Below are 18,542 nucleotides of genomic sequence, written 5' to 3'. Positions count from 1 at the left end.
TGTTCTATCAAAAGGAAGGTTCAACTCTGTGAGTAGAATGCAGTCATCACAAAGAAGTTTCTGAGAATGGATGTATCTTGTTTTCATCTGAATGTATTTCCTTATCCACTAGATGCCGCCATCGCACCAAATAAGCACTTTCACTTTCCACCGAAAGGGTGTTGCAAAACTGCTCTATGTAAAGGAATGTTCAACTCTGTGAGTTCAATCCCCACATGACAAAGAAGTTTCTGAGAATGCTTCTGTCTAGTTTGTAGATGAAGATATTTCCTTTTCCAGCATAAGCCTCAAAGAGCTCCAAATAGCCACTTGCGGATTCTACAAAAACAGTGTTTCAAAACTGGTCTATCGAAAGGAAGGTTCCACTCTGCGAGTTGAATGCACTCATCACAAGGAAGTTTCTGAGAACGCTTCCATCTAGTTTTTATGCAATGATAATTCCTCTGGGAGCAGAGGCCTCAAAGCGCTCCAAATATCCACTTGCAGATTCTACAAAAAGAGTGTTTCAAAACTGCTCTATCAAAGGGAATGTTCAACTCTGTGAGTTGAATGCACAAAGCACAGGGAACTTTCTGAGAATGCTTTTGTCTAGTTTCTACGTGAAGGTATTTCCTTTTCCAGCATAGGCCTCAAATCACTCCATACATCCACTTGAAGATTCTACGAAAAGAGTGTTTCAAAACTTCTGTATCAAAAGAAAGGTTCAACTCTGTGAGTTCAATGCACACATCACAAAGAAGTTTCTGACTATGCTTCTGTCTAGTTTTTAGGTGAAGGTATTAACTTTTCCAGCATAGCCCTCAAAGCCCTCCAAATATCCACTTGCAGATTCTACAAAAAGACTGTTTCGAAACTGCTCTTTCAAAAGGAAGCTTCAAGTCTGTGAGTTGAATGCACTCATCACAAAGACGTTTCTGAGAATTCATCTGTCTAGTTTTCATGTGAAGATATTTCCGTTTCCTGCATAGGCCTCAAATCGCGCCAAATATTCACTTGCAGATTCTACAAAAAGGGTGTTTCAAAACTTCTCTATCAATAAGTAGGTTCAACTCTGTGAGTTCAATGCACTCATCACAAAGAAGTTTCTGAGAATGCGTCTGTCTACTTTTGATGTGAAGATATGTCCTTTTCCAACATAGGCCTCAAAGCGCTCCAAATAAACACTTGCAGATTCTACAAAAGGAGTGTTTCTAAACTGTTCTATCAAAAGAAACGTTCGAGTCTGTGAGTTGAATGCACTTATCACAAAGAAGTTTCAGAGAATGCTTCTGTCGAGTTTTTATGTGATGATATTTCGTTTTCCAGCCTTGGCCTCAAAGCGCTCCAAATATCCACTTGCAGATGCTGCTAAAAGAGTGTTTCAAAACTGCTCTGTCAAAAGGAAGCTTCAACTCTGTGAGTTGAATGCACTCATTAGGAAGAATTTTCTGAGAATGCTTTTGTCCAGTTTCTACGTGAAGATATTTCCTTTTCCAGCATAGGCCTCAAAGCACTCCATACATCCACTTGAAGATACTACGAAAAGAGTGTTGCAAAATTCTGTATCAAAAGAAAGGTTCAGCTCTGTGAGTTCAATGCACACATCACAAAGAAGTTTCTGAGTATGCTTCTGTCTAGTTTTTAGGTGAAGATATAAACTTTTCCAGCATAGCCCTCAAAGCGCTCCAAATATCCACTTGCAGATTCTACCAAAAGAGTGTTTCGAAACTGCTCTTTCAAAATTAAGCTTCAAGTCTGTGAGTTGAATGCACTCATCACAAAGACGTTTCTGAGAATTCATCTGTCTAGTTTTCATGTGAAGATATTTCCATTTCCAGCATAGGCCTCATATCGCGCCAAATATTCACTTGCAGATTCTACAAAAAGGGTGTTTCAAAACTTCTCTATCAATAGGTAGGTTGAGCTCTGTGAGTTCAATGCACTCATCACAAAGAAGTTTCTGAGAATGCGTGTGTCTACTTTTGATGTGAAGATATGTCCTTTTCCAACATAGGCCTCAAAGCGCTCCAAATAAACACTTGCAGATTCTACAAAAGGAGTGTTTCTAAACTGTTCTATCAAAAGAAACGTTCGAGTCTGTGAGTTGAATGCACTCATCAGAAAGAAGTTTCAGAGAATGCTTCTGTCGAGTTTTTATGTGATGATATTTCGTTTTCCAGCCTTGGCCTCAAAGCGCTCCAAATATCCACTTGCAGATGCTGCTAAAAGAGTGTTTCAAAACTGCTCTGTCAAAAGGAAGCTTCAACTCTGTGAGTTGAATGCACTCATCACAAAGAAGTTTCTGAGAATGCTTCCGCCTAGTTTGTAGGTGAAGATATTTCATTTTCCAGCATAGGCCTCAAATCGCTCCAAATATCCACTTGCAGATTCTTCAAAAAGAGTGTTTCAAAACTGCTCTTCCCAAAGGAAGGTTCAAGTGTGTGATTTGAATGCACTCATCACAAAGGAGTTTCTGAGAATGCTTCTGTCTAGGTTTTATGTGAAGGTATTTCCTTTTCCAGCAAAGGCCTCACATCGCTCCAAACATCCTCTAGCAAATTCTACAAAAACAGTGTTTTAAAACTGCGCTCTCAAAAGGAACATTGCACTCTGTGAGTTGAATGCGTAAAGCCCATTGAAGTTTCTGAGAATGCTTCCGTCTGGTTTTTAGGTGTAGATATTTCCGTTTCCAGTGTTGGCCTCTTAGCTCTCCAAACATCCACTTGCAGATTCTACTAAAAGAGTGGTTCAGAACTGCTATATCAAAAGGAAGCTTCAACTCTGTGACTTGAATGCGCACATCACTAAGAAGTTTCTGAGAATGCTTCTATCTAGTTTTGATGGGAAGATATTTCCTTTCCCAGGATAGGCCTCCAAACCTTCCAAATATCGACTTGCAGATTCTATCACAAGAGTGTTTCAAAACTGTCCTATCAAAAGGAAGGTTCAACTCTGTGAGTGGAATGCAGAGAGCACAGGGAAGTCTCTGAGAATTCTTCTGTCTAGATTCTAAGTGAAGATATTTGCTTTTACAGTGTAGCACTCAAAGCACTCCAAATATCCACTCGCAGGTACTACAGAAAGAGTCTTTCAAAACTGCTCTATCTAAAGGAAGGTTCAACTCGGTGAGTTGAATGCGCACATCAGAAAAACTTTCTGGGAATACTTCTGTCTAGGTTTTATGTGAAGATATTTCCTTTTCCAGCATAGGCCACAAAGCGCTCCAAATAGCCACTTGCAGATTCCACAAAAAGAGTGTTTCCAAACTGTTCTATCAAAAGGAAGGTTCAACTCTGTGAGTAGAATGCAGTCATCACAAAGAAGTTTCTGAGAATGGATGTATCTTGTTTTCATCTGAATGTATTTCCTTATCCACTAGATGCCGCCATCGCACCAAATAAGCACTTTCACTTTCCACCGAAAGGGTGTTGCAAAACTGCTCTATGTAAAGGAATGTTCAACTCTGTGAGTTCAATCCCCACATGACAAAGAAGTTTCTGAGAATGCTTCTGTCTAGTTTGTAGATGAAGATATTTCCTTTTCCAGCATAAGCCTCAAAGAGCTCCAAATAGCCACTTGCGGATTCTACAAAAACAGTGTTTCAAAACTGGTCTATCGAAAGGAAGGTTCCACTCTGCGAGTTGAATGCACTCATCACAAGGAAGTTTCTGAGAACGCTTCCATCTAGTTTTTATGCAATGATAATTCCTCTGGGAGCAGAGGCCTCAAAGCGCTCCAAATATCCACTTGCAGATTCTACAAAAAGAGTGTTTCAAAACTGCTCTATCAAAGGGAATGTTCAACTCTGTGAGTTGAATGCACAAAGCACAGGGAACTTTCTGAGAATGCTTTTGTCTAGTTTCTACGTGAAGGTATTTCCTTTTCCAGCATAGGCCTCAAATCACTCCATACATCCACTTGAAGATTCTACGAAAAGAGTGTTTCAAAACTTCTGTATCAAAAGAAAGGTTCAACTCTGTGAGTTCAATGCACACATCACAAAGAAGTTTCTGACTATGCTTCTGTCTAGTTTTTAGGTGAAGGTATTAACTTTTCCAGCATAGCCCTCAAAGCGCTCCAAATATCCACTTGCAGATTCTACAAAAAGACTGTTTCGAAACTGCTCTTTCAAAAGGAAGCTTCAAGTCTGTGAGTTGAATGCACTCATCACAAAGACGTTTCTGAGAATTCATCTGTCTAGTTTTCATGTGAAGATATTTCCGTTTCCTGCATAGGCCTCAAATCGCGCCAAATATTCACTTGCAGATTCTACAAAAAGGGTGTTTCAAAACTTCTCTATCATTAGGTAGGTTCACCTCTGTGAGTTCAATGCACTCATCACAAAGAAGTTTCTGAGAATGCGTCTGTCTACTTTTGATGTGAAGATATGTCCTTTTCCAACATAGGCCTCAAAGCGCTCCAAATAAACACTTGCAGATTCTACAAAAGGAGTGTTTCTAAACTGTTCTATCAAAAGAAACGTTCGAGTCTGTGAGTTGAATGCACTTATCACAAAGAAGTTTCAGAGAATGCTTCTGTCGAGTTTTTATGTGATGATATTTCGTTTTCCAGCCTTGGCCTCAAAGCGCTCCAAATATCCACTTGCAGATGCTGCTAAAAGAGTGTTTCAAAACTGCTCTATCAAAAGGAAGCTTCAACTCTGTGAGTTGAATGCACTCATTACGAAGAATTTTCTGAGAATGCTTTTGTCCAGTTTCTACGTGAAGATATTTCCTTTTCCAGCATAGGCCTCAAAGCACTCCATACATCCACTTGAAGATTCTAAGAAAAGAGTGTTTCAAAATTCTGTCTCAAAAGAAAGGTTCAGCTCTGTGAGTTCAATGCACACATCACAAAGAAGTTTCTGAGTATGCTTCTGTCTAGTTTTTAGGTGAAGATATAAACTTTTCCAGCATAGCCCTCAAAGCGCTCCAAATATCCACTTGCAGATTCTACAAAAAGACTGTTTCGAAACTGCTCTTTCAAAATTAAGCTTCAAGTCTGTGAGTTGAATGCACTCATCACAAAGACGTTTCTGAGAATTCATCTGTCTAGTTTTCATGTGAAGATATTTCCATTTCCAGCATAGGCCTCATATCGCGCCAAATATTCACTTGCAGATTCTACAAAAAGGGTGTTTCAAAACTTCTCTATCAATAGGTAGGTTGAGCTCTGTGAGTTCAATGCACTCATCACAAAGAAGTTTCTGAGAATGCGTGTGTCTACTTTTGATGTGAAGATATGTCCTTTTCCAACATAGCCCTCAAAGCGCTCCAAATAAACACTTGCAGATTCTACAAAAGGAGTGTTTCTAAACTGTTCTATCAAAATGAACGTTCGAGTCTGTGGGTTGAATGCACTCATCAGAAAGAAGTTTCAGAGAATGCTTCTGTCGAGTTTTTATGTGATGATATTTCGTTTTCCAGCCTTGGCCTCAAAGCGCTCCAAATATCCACTTGCAGATGCTGCTAAAAGAGTGTTTCAAAACTGCTCTGTCAAAAGGAAGCTTCAACTCTGTGAGTTGAATGCACTCATCACAAAGAAGTTTCTGAGAATGCTTCCGCCTAGTTTGTAGGTGAAGATATTTCATTTTCCAGCATAGGCCTCAAATCGCTCCAAATATCCACTTGCAGATTCTTCAAAAAGAGTGTTTCAAAACTGCTCTTTCCAAAGGAAGGTTCAAGTGTGTGATTTGAATGCACTCATCACAAAGGAGTTTCTGAGAATGCTTCTGTCTAAGTTTTATGTGAAGATATTTCCTTTTCCAGCAAAGGCCTCACATCGCTCCAAACATGCTCTAGCAAATTCTACAAAAACAGTGTTTTAAAACTGCGCTCTCAAAAGGAACATTGCACTCTGTGAGTTGAATGCGTAAAGCCCATTGAAGTTTCTGAGAATGCTTCCGTCTAGTTTTTAGGTGAGGATATTTCCGTTTCCAGTGTTGGCCTCTTAGCTCTCCAAACATCCACTTGCAGATTCTACTAAAAGAGTGGTTCAGAACTGCTATATCAAAAGGAAGCTTCAACTCTGTGACTTGAATGCGCACATCACTAAGAAGTTTCTGAGAATGCTTCTATCTAGTTTTGATGGGAAGATATTTCCTTTCCCAGGATAGGCCTCCAAACCTTCCAAATATCGACTTGCAGATTCTATCACAAGAGTGTTTCAAAACTGTCCTATCAAAAGGAAGGTTCAACTCTGTGAGTGGAATGCAGAGAGCCCAGGGAAGTCTCTGAGAATTCTTCTGTCTAGATTCTAAGTGAAGATATTTGCTTTTACAGTGTAGCACTCAAAGCACTCCAAATATCCACTCGCAGGTACTACAGAAAGAGTGTTTCAAAACTGCTCTATCTAAAGGAAGGTTCAACTCGGTGAGTTGAATGCGCACATCAGAAAAACTTTCTGGGAATACTTCTGTCTAGGTTTTATGTGAAGATATTTCCTTTTCCAGCATAGGCCTCAAAGCGCTCCAAATAGCCACTTGCAGATTCCACAAAAAGAGTGTTTCCAAACTGTTCTATCAAAAGGAAGGTTCAACTCTGTGAGTAGAATGCAGTCATCACAAAGAAGTTTCTGAGAATGGATGTATCTTGTTTTCATCTGAATGTATTTCCTTATCCACTAGATGCCGCCATCGCACCAAATAAGCACTTTCACTTTCCACCGAAAGGGTGTTGCAAAACTGCTCTATGTAAAGGAATGTTCAACTCTGTGAGTTCAATCCCCACATGACAAAGAAGTTTCTGAGAATGCTTCTGTCTAGTTTGTAGATGAAGATATTTCCTTTTCCAGCATAAGCCTCAAAGAGCTCCAAATAGCCACTTGCGGATTCTACAAAAACAGTGTTTCAAAACTGGTCTATCGAAAGGAAGTTTCCACTCTGCGAGTTGAATGCACTCATCACAAGGAAGTTTCTGAGAACGCTTCCATCTAGTTTTTATGCAATGATAATTCCTTTGGCAGCAGAGGCCTCAAAGCGCTCCAAATATCCACTTGCAGATTCTACAAAAAGAGTGTTTCAAAACTGCTCTATCAAAGGGAATGTTCAACTCTGTGAGTTGAATGCACAAAGCACAGGGAACTTTCTGAGAATGCTTTTGTCTAGTTTCTACGTGAAGGTATTTCCTTTTCCAGCATAGGCCTCAAATCACTCCATACATCCACTTGAAGATTCTACGAAAAGAGTGTTTCAAAACTTCTGTATCAAAAGAAAGGTTCAACTCTGTGAGTTCAATGCACACATCACAAAGAAGTTTCTGAGTATGCTTCTGTCTAGTTTTTAGGTGAAGGTATTAACTTTTCCAGCATAGCCCTCAAAGCGCTCCAAATATCCACTTGCAGATTCTACAAAAAGAGTGTTTCGAAACTGCTCTTTCAAAAGGAAGCTTCAAGTCTGTGCGTTGAATGCACTCATCACAAAGACGTTTCTGAGAATTCATCTGTCTAGTTTTCATGTGAAGATATTTCCGTTTCCTGCATAGGCCTCAAATCGCGCCAAATATTCACTTGCAGATTCTACAAAAAGGGTGTTTCAAAACTTCTCTATCATTAGGTAGGTTCACCTCGGTGAGTTCAATGCACTCATCACAAAGAAGTTTCTGAGAATGCGTCTGTCTACTTTTGATGTGAAGATATGTCCTTTTCCAACATAGCCCTCAAAGCGCTCCAAATATCCACTTGCAGATTCTACAAAAAGAGTGTTTCGAAACTGCTCTTTCAAAAGGAAGCTTCAAGTCTGTGAGTTGAATGCACTCATCACAAAGACGTTTCTGAGAATTCATCTGTCTAGTTTTCATGTGAAGATATTTCCGTTTCCTGCATAGGCCTCAAATCGCGCCAAATATTCACTTGCAAATTCTACAAAAAGGGTGTTTCAAAACTTCTCTATCAATAGGTAGGTTCACCTCTGTGAGTTCAATGCACTCATCACAAAGAAGTTTCTGAGAATGCGTCTGTCTACTTTTGATGTGAAGATATGTCCTTTTCCAACATAGGCCTCAAAGCGCTCCAAATAAACACTTGCAGATTCTACAAAAGGAGTGTTTCTAAACTGTTCTATCAAAAGAAACGTTCGAGTCTGTGAGTTGAATGCACTTATCACAAAGAAGTTTCAGAGAATGCTTCTGTCGAGTTTTTATGTGATGATATTTCGTTTTCCAGCCTTGGCCTCAAAGCGCTCCAAATATCCACTTGCAGATGCTGCTAAAAGAGTGTTTCAAAACTGCTCTATCAAAAGGAAGCTTCAACTCTGTGAGTTGAATGCACTCATTAGGAAGAATTTTCTGAGAATGCTTTTGTCCAGTTTCTACGTGAAGATATTTCCTTTTCCAGCATAGGCCTCAAAGCACTCCATTCATCCACTTGAAGATTCTACGAAAAGAGTGTTTCAAAATTCTGTATCAAAAGAAAGGTTCAGCTCTGTGAGTTCAATGCACACATCACAAAGAAGTTTCTGAGTATGCTTCTGTCTAGTTTTTAGGTGAAGATATAAACTTTTCCAGCATAGCCCTCAAAGCGCTCCAAATATCCACTTGCAGATTCTACAAAAAGAGTGTTTCGAAACTGCTCTTTCAAAAGGAAGCTTCAAGTCTGTGAGTTGAATGCACTCATCACAAAGACGTTTCTGAGAATTCATCTGTCTAGTTTTCATGTGAAGATATTTCCATTTCCAGCATAGGCCTCATATCGCGCCAAATATTCACTTGCAGATTCTACAAAAAGGGTGTTTCAAAACTTCTCTATCAATAGGTAGGTTGAACTCTGTGAGTTCAATGCACTCATCACAAAGAAGTTTCTGAGAATGCGTGTGTCTACTTTTGATGTGAAGATATGTCCTTTTCCAACATAGGCCTCAAAGCGCTCCAAATAAACACTTGCAGATTCTACAAAAGGAGTGTTTCTAAACTGTTCTATCAAAAGAAACGTTCGAGTCTGTGAGTTGAATGCACTCATCAGAAAGAAGTTTCAGAGAATGCTTCTGTCGAGTTTTTATGTGATGATATTTCGTTTTCCAGCCTTGGCCTCAAAGCGCTCCAAATATCCACTTGCAGATGCTGCTAAAAGAGTGTTTCAAAACTGCTCTGTCAAAAGGAAGCTTCAACTCTGTGAGTTGAATGCACTCATCACAAAGAAGTTTCTGAGAATGCTTCCGCCTAGTTTGTAGGTGAAGATATTTCATTTTCCAGCATAGGCCTCAAATCGCTCCAAATATCCACTTGCAGATTCTTCAAAAAGAGTGTTTCAAAACTGCTCTTTCCAAAGGAAGGTTCAAGTGTGTGATTTGAATGCACTCATCACAAAGGAGTTTCTGAGAATGCTTCTGTCTAGGTTTTATGTGAAGATATTTCCTTTTCCAGCAAAGGCCTCACATCGCTCCAAACATCCTCTAGCAAATTCTACAAAAACAGTGTTTTAAAACTGCGCTCTCAAAAGGAACATTGCACTCTGTGAGTTGAATGCGTAAAGCCCATTGAAGTTTCTGAGAATGCTTCCGTCTAGTTTTTAGGTGAAGATATTTCCTTTTCCAGTGTTGGCCTCTTAGCTCTCCAAACATCCACTTGCAGATTCTACTAAAAGAGTGGTTCAGAACTGCTATATCAAAAGGAAGCTTCAACTCTGTGACTTGAATGCGCACATCACTAAGAAGTTTCTGAGAATGCTTCTATCTAGTTTTGATGGGAAGATATTTCCTTTCCCAGGATAGGCCTCCAAACCTTCCAAATATCGACTTGCAGATTCTATCACAAGAGTGTTTCAAAACTGTCCTATCAAAAGGAAGGTTCAACTCTGTGAGTGGAATGCAGAGAGCACAGGGAAGTCTCTGAGAATTCTTCTGTCTAGATTCTAAGTGAAGATATTTGCTTTTACAGTGTAGCACTCAAAGCACTCCAAATATCCACTCGCAGGTACTACAGAAAGAGTGTTTCAAAACTGCTCTATCTAAAGGAAGGTTCAACTCGGTGAGTTGAATGCGCACATCAGAAAAACTTTCTGGGAATACTTCTGTCTAGGTTTTATGTGAAGATATTTCCTTTTCCAGCATAGGCCTCAAAGCGCTCCAAATAGCCACTTGCAGATTCCACAAAAAGAGTGTTTCCAAACTGTTCTATCAAAAGGAAGGTTCAACTCTGTGAGTAGAATGCAGTCATCACAAAGAAGTTTCTGAGAATGGATGTATCTTGTTTTCATCTGAATGTATTTCCTTATCCACTAGATGCCGCCATCGCACCAAATAAGCACTTTCACTTTCCACCGAAAGGGTGTTGCAAAACTGCTCTATGTAAAGGAATGTTCAACTCTGTGAGTTCAATCCCCACATGACAAAGAAGTTTCTGAGAATGCTTCTGTCTAGTTTGTAGATGAAGATATTTCCTTTTCCAGCATAAGCCTCAAAGAGCTCCAAATAGCCACTTGCGGATTCTACAAAAACAGTGTTTCAAAACTGGTCTATCGAAAGGAAGGTTCCACTCTGCGAGTTGAATGCACTCATCACAAGGAAGTTTCTGAGAACGCTTCCATCTAGTTTTTATGCAATGATAATTCCTCTGGGAGCAGAGGCCTCAAAGCGCTCCAAATATCCACTTGCAGATTCTACAAAAAGAGTGTTTCAAAACTGCTCTATCAAAGGGAATGTTCAACTCTGTGAGTTGAATGCACAAAGCACAGGGAACTTTCTGAGAATGCTTTTGTCTAGTTTCTACGTGAAGGTATTTCCTTTTCCAGCATAGGCCTCAAATCACTCCATACATCCACTTGAAGATTCTACGAAAAGAGTGTTTCAAAACTTCTGTATCAAAAGAAAGGTTCAACTCTGTGAGTTCAATGCACACATCACAAAGAAGTTTCTGACTATGCTTCTGTCTAGTTTTTAGGTGAAGGTATTAACTTTTCCAGCATAGCCCTCAAAGCCCTCCAAATATCCACTTGCAGATTCTACAAAAAGACTGTTTCGAAACTGCTCTTTCAAAAGGAAGCTTCAAGTCTGTGAGTTGAATGCACTCATCACAAAGACGTTTCTGAGAATTCATCTGTCTAGTTTTCATGTGAAGATATTTCCGTTTCCTGCATAGGCCTCAAATCGCGCCAAATATTCACTTGCAGATTCTACAAAAAGGGTGTTTCAAAACTTCTCTATCAATAAGTAGGTTCAACTCTGTGAGTTCAATGCACTCATCACAAAGAAGTTTCTGAGAATGCGTCTGTCTACTTTTGATGTGAAGATATGTCCTTTTCCAACATAGGCCTCAAAGCGCTCCAAATAAACACTTGCAGATTCTACAAAAGGAGTGTTTCTAAACTGTTCTATCAAAAGAAACGTTCGAGTCTGTGAGTTGAATGCACTTATCACAAAGAAGTTTCAGAGAATGCTTCTGTCGAGTTTTTATGTGATGATATTTCGTTTTCCAGCCTTGGCCTCAAAGCGCTCCAAATATCCACTTGCAGATGCTGCTAAAAGAGTGTTTCAAAACTGCTCTATCAAAAGGAAGCTTCAACTCTGTGAGTTGAATGCACTCATTACGAAGAATTTTCTGAGAATGCTTTTGTCCAGTTTCTACGTGAAGATATTTCCTTTTCCAGCATAGGCCTCAAAGCACTCCATACATCCACTTGAAGATTCTACGAAAAGAGTGTTGCAAAATTCTGTATCAAAAGAAAGGTTCAGCTCTGTGAGTTCAATGCACACATCACAAAGAAGTTTCTGAGTATGCTTCTGTCTAGTTTTTAGGTGAAGATATAAACTTTTCCAGCATAGCCCTCAAAGCGCTCCAAATATCCACTTGCAGATTCTACAAAAAGAGTGTTTCGAAACTGCTCTTTCAAAAGGAAGCTTCAAGTCTGTGAGTTGAATGCACTCATCACAAAGACGTTTCTGAGAATTCATCTGTCTAGTTTTCATGTGAAGATATTTCCATTTCCAGCATAGGCCTCATATCGCGCCAAATATTCACTTGCAGATTCTACAAAAAGGGTGTTTCAAAACTTCTCTATCAATAGGTAGGTTGAACTCTGTGAGTTCAATGCACTCATCACAAAGAAGTTTCTGAGAATGCGTGTGTCTACTTTTGATGTGAAGATATGTCCTTTTCCAACATAGGCCTCAAAGCGCTCCAAATAAACACTTGCAGATTCTACAAAAGGAGTGTTTCTAAACTTTTCTATCAAAAGAAACGTTCGAGTCTGTGAGTTGAATGCACTCATCAGAAAGAAGTTTCAGAGAATGCTTCTGTCGAGTTTTTATGTGATGATATTTCGTTTTCCAGCCTTGGCCTCAAAGCGCTCCAAATATACACTTGCAGATGCTGCTAAAAGAGTGTTTCAAAACTGCTCTGTCAAAAGGAAGCTTCAACTCTGTGAGTTGAATGCACTCATCACAAAGAAGTTTCTGAGAATGCTTCCGTCTAGTTTGTAGGTGAAGATATTTCATTTTCCAGCATAGGCCTCAAATCGCTCCAAATATCCACTTGCAGATTCTTCAAAAAGAGTGTTTCAAAACTGCTCTTTCCAAAGGAAGGTTCAAGTGTGTGATTTGAATGCACTCATCACAAAGGAGTTTCTGAGAATGCTTCTGTCTAGGTTTTATGTGAAGATATTTCCTTTTCCAGCAAAGGCCCCACATCGCTCCAAACATCCTCTAGCAAATTCTACAAAAACAGTGTTTTAAAACTGCGCTCTCAAAAGGAACATTGCACTCTGTGAGTTGAATGCGTAAAGCCCATTGAAGTTTCTGAGAATGCTTCCGTCTAGTTTTTAGGTGAAGATATTTCCTTTTCCAGTGTTGGCCTCTTAGCTCTCCAAACATCCACTTGCAGATTCTACTAAAAGAGTGGTTCAAAACTGCTATATCAAAAGGAAGCTTCAACTCTGTGACTTGAATGCGCACATCACTAAGAAGTTTCTGAGAATGCTTCTATCTAGTTTTGATGGGAAGATATTTCCTTTCCCAGGATAGGCCTCCAAACCTTCCAAATATCGACTTGCAGATTCTACCACAAGAGTGTTTCAAAACTGTTCTATCAAAAGGAAGGTTCAACTCTGTGAGTGGAATGCAGAGAGCACAGGGAAGTCTCTGAGAATTCTTCTGTCTAGATTCTAAGTGAAGATATTTGCTTTTACAGTGTAGCACTCAAAGCACTCCAAATATCCACTCGCAGGTACTACAGAAAGAGTGTTTCAAAACTGCTCTAACTAAAGGAAGGTTCAACTCGGTGAGTTGAATGCGCACATCAGAAAAACTTTCTGGGAATACTTCTGTCTAGGTTTTATGTGAAGATATTTCCTTTTCCAGCATAGGCCTCAAAGCGCTCCAAATAGCCACTTGCAGATTCCACAAAAAGAGTGCTTCCAAACTGTTCTATGAAAAGGAAGGTTCAACTCTGTGAGTAGAATGCAGTCATCACAAAGAAGTTTCTGAGAATGGATGTATCTTGTTTTCATCTGAATGTATTTCCTTATCCACTAGATGCCGCCATCGCACCAAATAAGCACTTTCACTTTCCACCGAAAGGGTGTTGCAAAACTGCTCTATGTAAAGGAATGTTCAACTCTGTGAGTTCAATCCCCACATGACAAAGAAGTTTCTGAGAATGCTTCTGTCTAGTTTGTAGATGAAGATATTTCCTTTTCCAGCATAAGCCTCAAAGAGCTCCAAATAGCCACTTGCGGATTCTACAAAAACAGTGTTTCAAAACTGGTCTATCGAAAGGAAGGTTCCACTCTGCGAGTTGAATGCACTCATCACAAGGAAGTTTCTGAGAACGCTTCCATCTAGTTTTTATGCAATGATAATTCCTCTGGGAGCAGAGGCCTCAAAGCGCTCCAAATATCCACTTGCAGATTCTACAAAAAGAGTGTTTCAAAACTGCTCTATCAAAGGGAATGTTCAACTCTGTGAGTTGAATGCACAAAGCACAGGGAACTTTCTGAGAATGCTTTTGTCTAGTTTCTACGTGAAGGTATTTCCTTTTCCAGCATAGGCCTCAAATCACTCCATACATCCACTTGAAGATTCTACGAAAAGAGTGTTTCAAAACTTCTGTATCAAAAGAAAGGTTCAACTCTGTGAGTTCAATGCACACATCACAAAGAAGTTTCTGACTATGCTTCTGTCTAGTTTTTAGGTGAAGGTATTAACTTTTCCAGCATAGCCCTCAAAGCGCTCCAAATATCCACTTGCAGATTCTACAAAAAGACTGTTTCGAAACTGCTCTTTCAAAAGGAAGCTTCAAGTCTGTGAGTTGAATGCACTCATCACAAAGACGTTTCTGAGAATTCATCTGTCTAGTTTTCATGTGAAGATATTTCCGTTTCCTGCATAGGCCTCAAATCGCGCCAAATATTCACTTGCAGATTCTACAAAAAGGGTGTTTCAAAACTTCTCTATCAATAAGTAGGTTCAACTCTGTGAGTTCAATGCACTCATCACAAAGAAGTTTCTGAGAATGCGTCTGTCTACTTTTGATGTGAAGATATGTCCTTTTCCAACATAGGCCTCAAAGCGCTCCAAATAAACACTTGCAGATTCTACAAAAGGAGTGTTTCTAAACTGTTCTATCAAAAGAAACGTTCGAGTCCGTGAGTTGAATGCACTTATCACAAAGAAGTTTCAGAGAATGCTTCTGTCGAGTTTTTATGTGATGATATTTCGTTTTCCAGCCTTGGCCTCAAAGCGCTCCAAATATCCACTTGCAGATGCTGCTAAAAGAGTGTTTCAAAACTGCTCTGTCAAAAGGAAGCTTCAACTCTGTGAGTTGAATGCACTCATTAGGAAGAATTTTCTGAGAATGCTTTTGTCCAGTTTCTACGTGAAGATATTTCCTTTTCCAGCATAGGCCTCAAAGCACTCCATACATCCACTTGAAGATACTACGAAAAGAGTGTTTCAAAATTCTGTATCAAAAGAAAGGTTCAGCTCTGTGAGTTCAATGCACACATCACAAAGAAGTTTCTGAGTATGCTTCTGTCTAGTTTTTAGGTGAAGATATAAACTTTTCCAGCATAGCCCTCAAAGCGCTCCAAATATCCACTTGCAGATTCTACCAAAAGAGTGTTTCGAAACTGCTCTTTCAAAATTAAGCTTCAAGTCTGTGAGTTGAATGCACTCATCACAAAGACGTTTCTGAGAATTCATCTGTCTAGTTTTCATGTGAAGATATTTCCATTTCCAGCATAGGCCTCATATCGCGCCAAATATTCACTTGCAGATTCTACAAAAAGGGTGTTTCAAAACTTCTCTATCAATAGGTAGGTTGAACTCTGTGAGTTCAATGCACTCATCACAAAGAAGTTTCTGAGAATGCGTGTGTCTACTTTTGATGTGAAGATATGTCCTTTTCCAACATAGGCCTCAAAGCGCTCCAAATAAACACTTGCAGATTCTACAAAAGGAGTGTTTCTAAACTGTTCTATCAAAAGAAACGTTCGAGTCTGTGAGTTGAATGCACTCATCAGAAAGAAGTTTCAGAGAATGCTTCTGTCGAGTTTTTATGTGATGATATTTCGTTTTCCAGCCTTGGCCTCAAAGCGCTCCAAATATACACTTGCAGATGCTGCTAAAAGAGTGTTTCAAAACTGCTCTGTCAAAAGGAAGCTTCAACTCTGTGAGTTGAATGCACTCATCACAAAGAAGTTTCTGAGAATGCTTCCGTCTAGTTTGTAGGTGAAGATATTTCATTTTCCAGCATAGGCCTCAAATCGCTCCAAATATCCACTTGCAGATTCTTCAAAAAGAGTGTTTCAAAACTGCTCTTTCCAAAGGAAGGTTCAAGTGTGTGATTTGAATGCACTCATCACAAAGGAGTTTCTGAGAATGCTTCTGTCTAGGTTTTATGTGAAGATATTTCCTTTTCCAGCAAAGGCCCCACATCGCTCCAAACATCCTCTAGCAAATTCTACAAAAACAGTGTTTTAAAACTGCGCTCTCAAAAGGAACATTGCACTCTGTGAGTTGAATGCGTAAAGCCCATTGAAGTTTCTGAGAATGCTTCCGTCTAGTTTTTAGGTGAAGATATTTCCTTTTCCAGTGTTGGCCTCTTAGCTCTCCAAACATCCACTTGCAGATTCTACTAAAAGAGTGGTTCAAAACTGCTATATCAAAAGGAAGCTTCAACTCTGTGACTTGAATGCGCACATCACTAAGAAGTTTCTGAGAATGCTTCTATCTAGTTTTGATGGGAAGATATTTCCTTTCCCAGGATAGGCCTCCAAACCTTCCAAATATCGACTTGCAGATTCTACCACAAGAGTGTTTCAAAACTGTTCTATCAAAAGGAAGGTTCAACTCTGTGAGTGGAATGCAGAGAGCACAGGGAAGTCTCTGAGAATTCTTCTGTCTAGATTCTAAGTGAAGATATTTGCTTTTACAGTGTAGCACTCAAAGCACTCCAAATATCCACTCGCAGGTACTACAGAAAGAGTGTTTCAAAACTGCTCTAACTAAAGGAAGGTTCAACTCGGTGAGTTGAATGCGCACATCAGAAAAACTTTCTGGGAATACTTCTGTCTAGGTTTTATGTGAAGATATTTCCTTTTCCAGCATAGGCCTCAAAGCGCTCCAAATAGCCACTTGCAGATTCCACAAAAAGAGTGCTTCCAAACTGTTCTATCAAAAGGAAGGTTCAACTCTGTGAGTAGAATGCAGTCATCACAAAGAAGTTTCTGAGAATGGATGTATCTTGTTTTCATCTGAATGTATTTCCTTATCCACTAGATGCCGCCATCGCACCAAATAAGCACTTTCACTTTCCACCGAAAGGGTGTTGCAAAACTGCTCTATGTAAAGGAATGTTCAACTCTGTGAGTTCAATCCCCACATGACAAAGAAGTTTCTGAGAATGCTTCTGTCTAGTTTGTAGATGAAGATATTTCCTTTTCCAGCATAAGCCTCAAAGAGCTCCAAATAGCCACTTGCGGATTCTACAAAAACAGTGTTTCAAAACTGGTCTATCGAAAGGAAGGTTCCACTCTGCGAGTTGAATGCACTCATCACAAGGAAGTTTCTGAGAACGCTTCCATCTAGTTTTTATGCAATGATAATTCCTCTGGGAGCAGAGGCCTCAAAGCGCTCCAAATATCCACTTGCAGATTCTACAAAAAGAGTGTTTCAAAACTGCTCTATCAAAGGGAATGTTCAACTCTGTGAGTTGAATGCACAAAGCACAGGGAACTTTCTGAGAATGCTTTTGTCTAGTTTCTACGTGAAGGTATTTCCTTTTCCAGCATAGGCCTCAAATCACTCCATACATCCACTTGAAGATTCTACGAAAAGAGTGTTTCAAAACTTCTGTATCAAAAGAAAGGTTCAACTCTGTGAGTTCAATGCACACATCACAAAGAAGTTTCTGACTATGCTTCTGTCTAGTTTTTAGGTGAAGGTATTAACTTTTCCAGCATAGCCCTCAAAGCGCTCCAAATATCCACTTGCAGATTCTACAAAAAGACTGTTTCGAAAATGCTCTTTCAAAAGGAAGCTTCAAGTCTGTGAGTTGAATGCACTCATCACAAAGACGTTTCTGAGAATTCATCTGTCTAGTTTTCATGTGAAGATATTTCCGTTTCCTGCATAGGCCTCAAATCGCGCCAAATATTCACTTGCAGATTCTACAAAAAGGGTGTTTCAAAACTTCTCTATCAATAAGTAGGTTCAACTCTGTGAGTTCAATGCACTCATCACAAAGAAGTTTCTGAGAATGCGTCTGTCTACTTTTGATGTGAAGATATGTCCTTTTCCAACATAGGCCTCAAAGCGCTCCAAATAAACACTTGCAGATTCTACAAAAGGAGTGTTTCTAAACTGTTCTATCAAAAGAAACGTTCGAGTCCGTGAGTTGAATGCACTTATCACAAAGAAGTTTCAGAGAATGCTTCTGTCGAGTTTTTATGTGATGATATTTCGTTTTCCAGCCTTGGCCTCAAAGCGCTCCAAATATCCACTTGCAGATGCTGCTAAAAGAGTGTTTCAAAACTGCTCTGTCAAAAGGAAGCTTCAACTCTGTGAGTTGAATGCACTCATTAGGAAGAATTTTCTGAGAATGCTTTTGTCCAGTTTCTACGTGAAGATATTTCCTTTTCCAGCATAGGCCTCAAAGCACTCCATACATCCACTTGAAGATACTACGAAAAGAGTGTTTCAAAATTCTGTATCAAAAGAAAGGTTCAGCTCTGTGAGTTCAATGCACACATCACAAAGAAGTTTCTGAGTATGCTTCTGTCTAGTTTTTAGGTGAAGATATAAACTTTTCCAGCATAGCCCTCAAAGCGCTCCAAATATCCACTTGCAGATTCTACCAAAAGAGTGTTTCGAAACTGCTCTTTCAAAATTAAGCTTCAAGTCTGTGAGTTGAATGCACTCATCACAAAGACGTTTCTGAGAATTCATCTGTCTAGTTTTCATGTGAAGATATTTCCATTTCCAGCATAGGCCTCATATCGCGCCAAATATTCACTTGCAGATTCTACAAAAAGGGTGTTTCAAAACTTCTCTATCAATAGGTAGGTTGAACTCTGTGAGTTCAATGCACTCATCACAAAGAAGTTTCTGAGAATGCGTGTGTCTACTTTTGATGTGA

The sequence above is a fragment of the Pongo abelii genome, chromosome 4 (assembly GCF_028885655.2).
Source record: "Pongo abelii isolate AG06213 chromosome 4, NHGRI_mPonAbe1-v2.0_pri, whole genome shotgun sequence".
Lineage (NCBI taxonomy): Eukaryota > Metazoa > Chordata > Mammalia > Primates > Hominidae > Pongo > Pongo abelii.
This window is presented reverse-complemented; position numbering follows the sequence as displayed.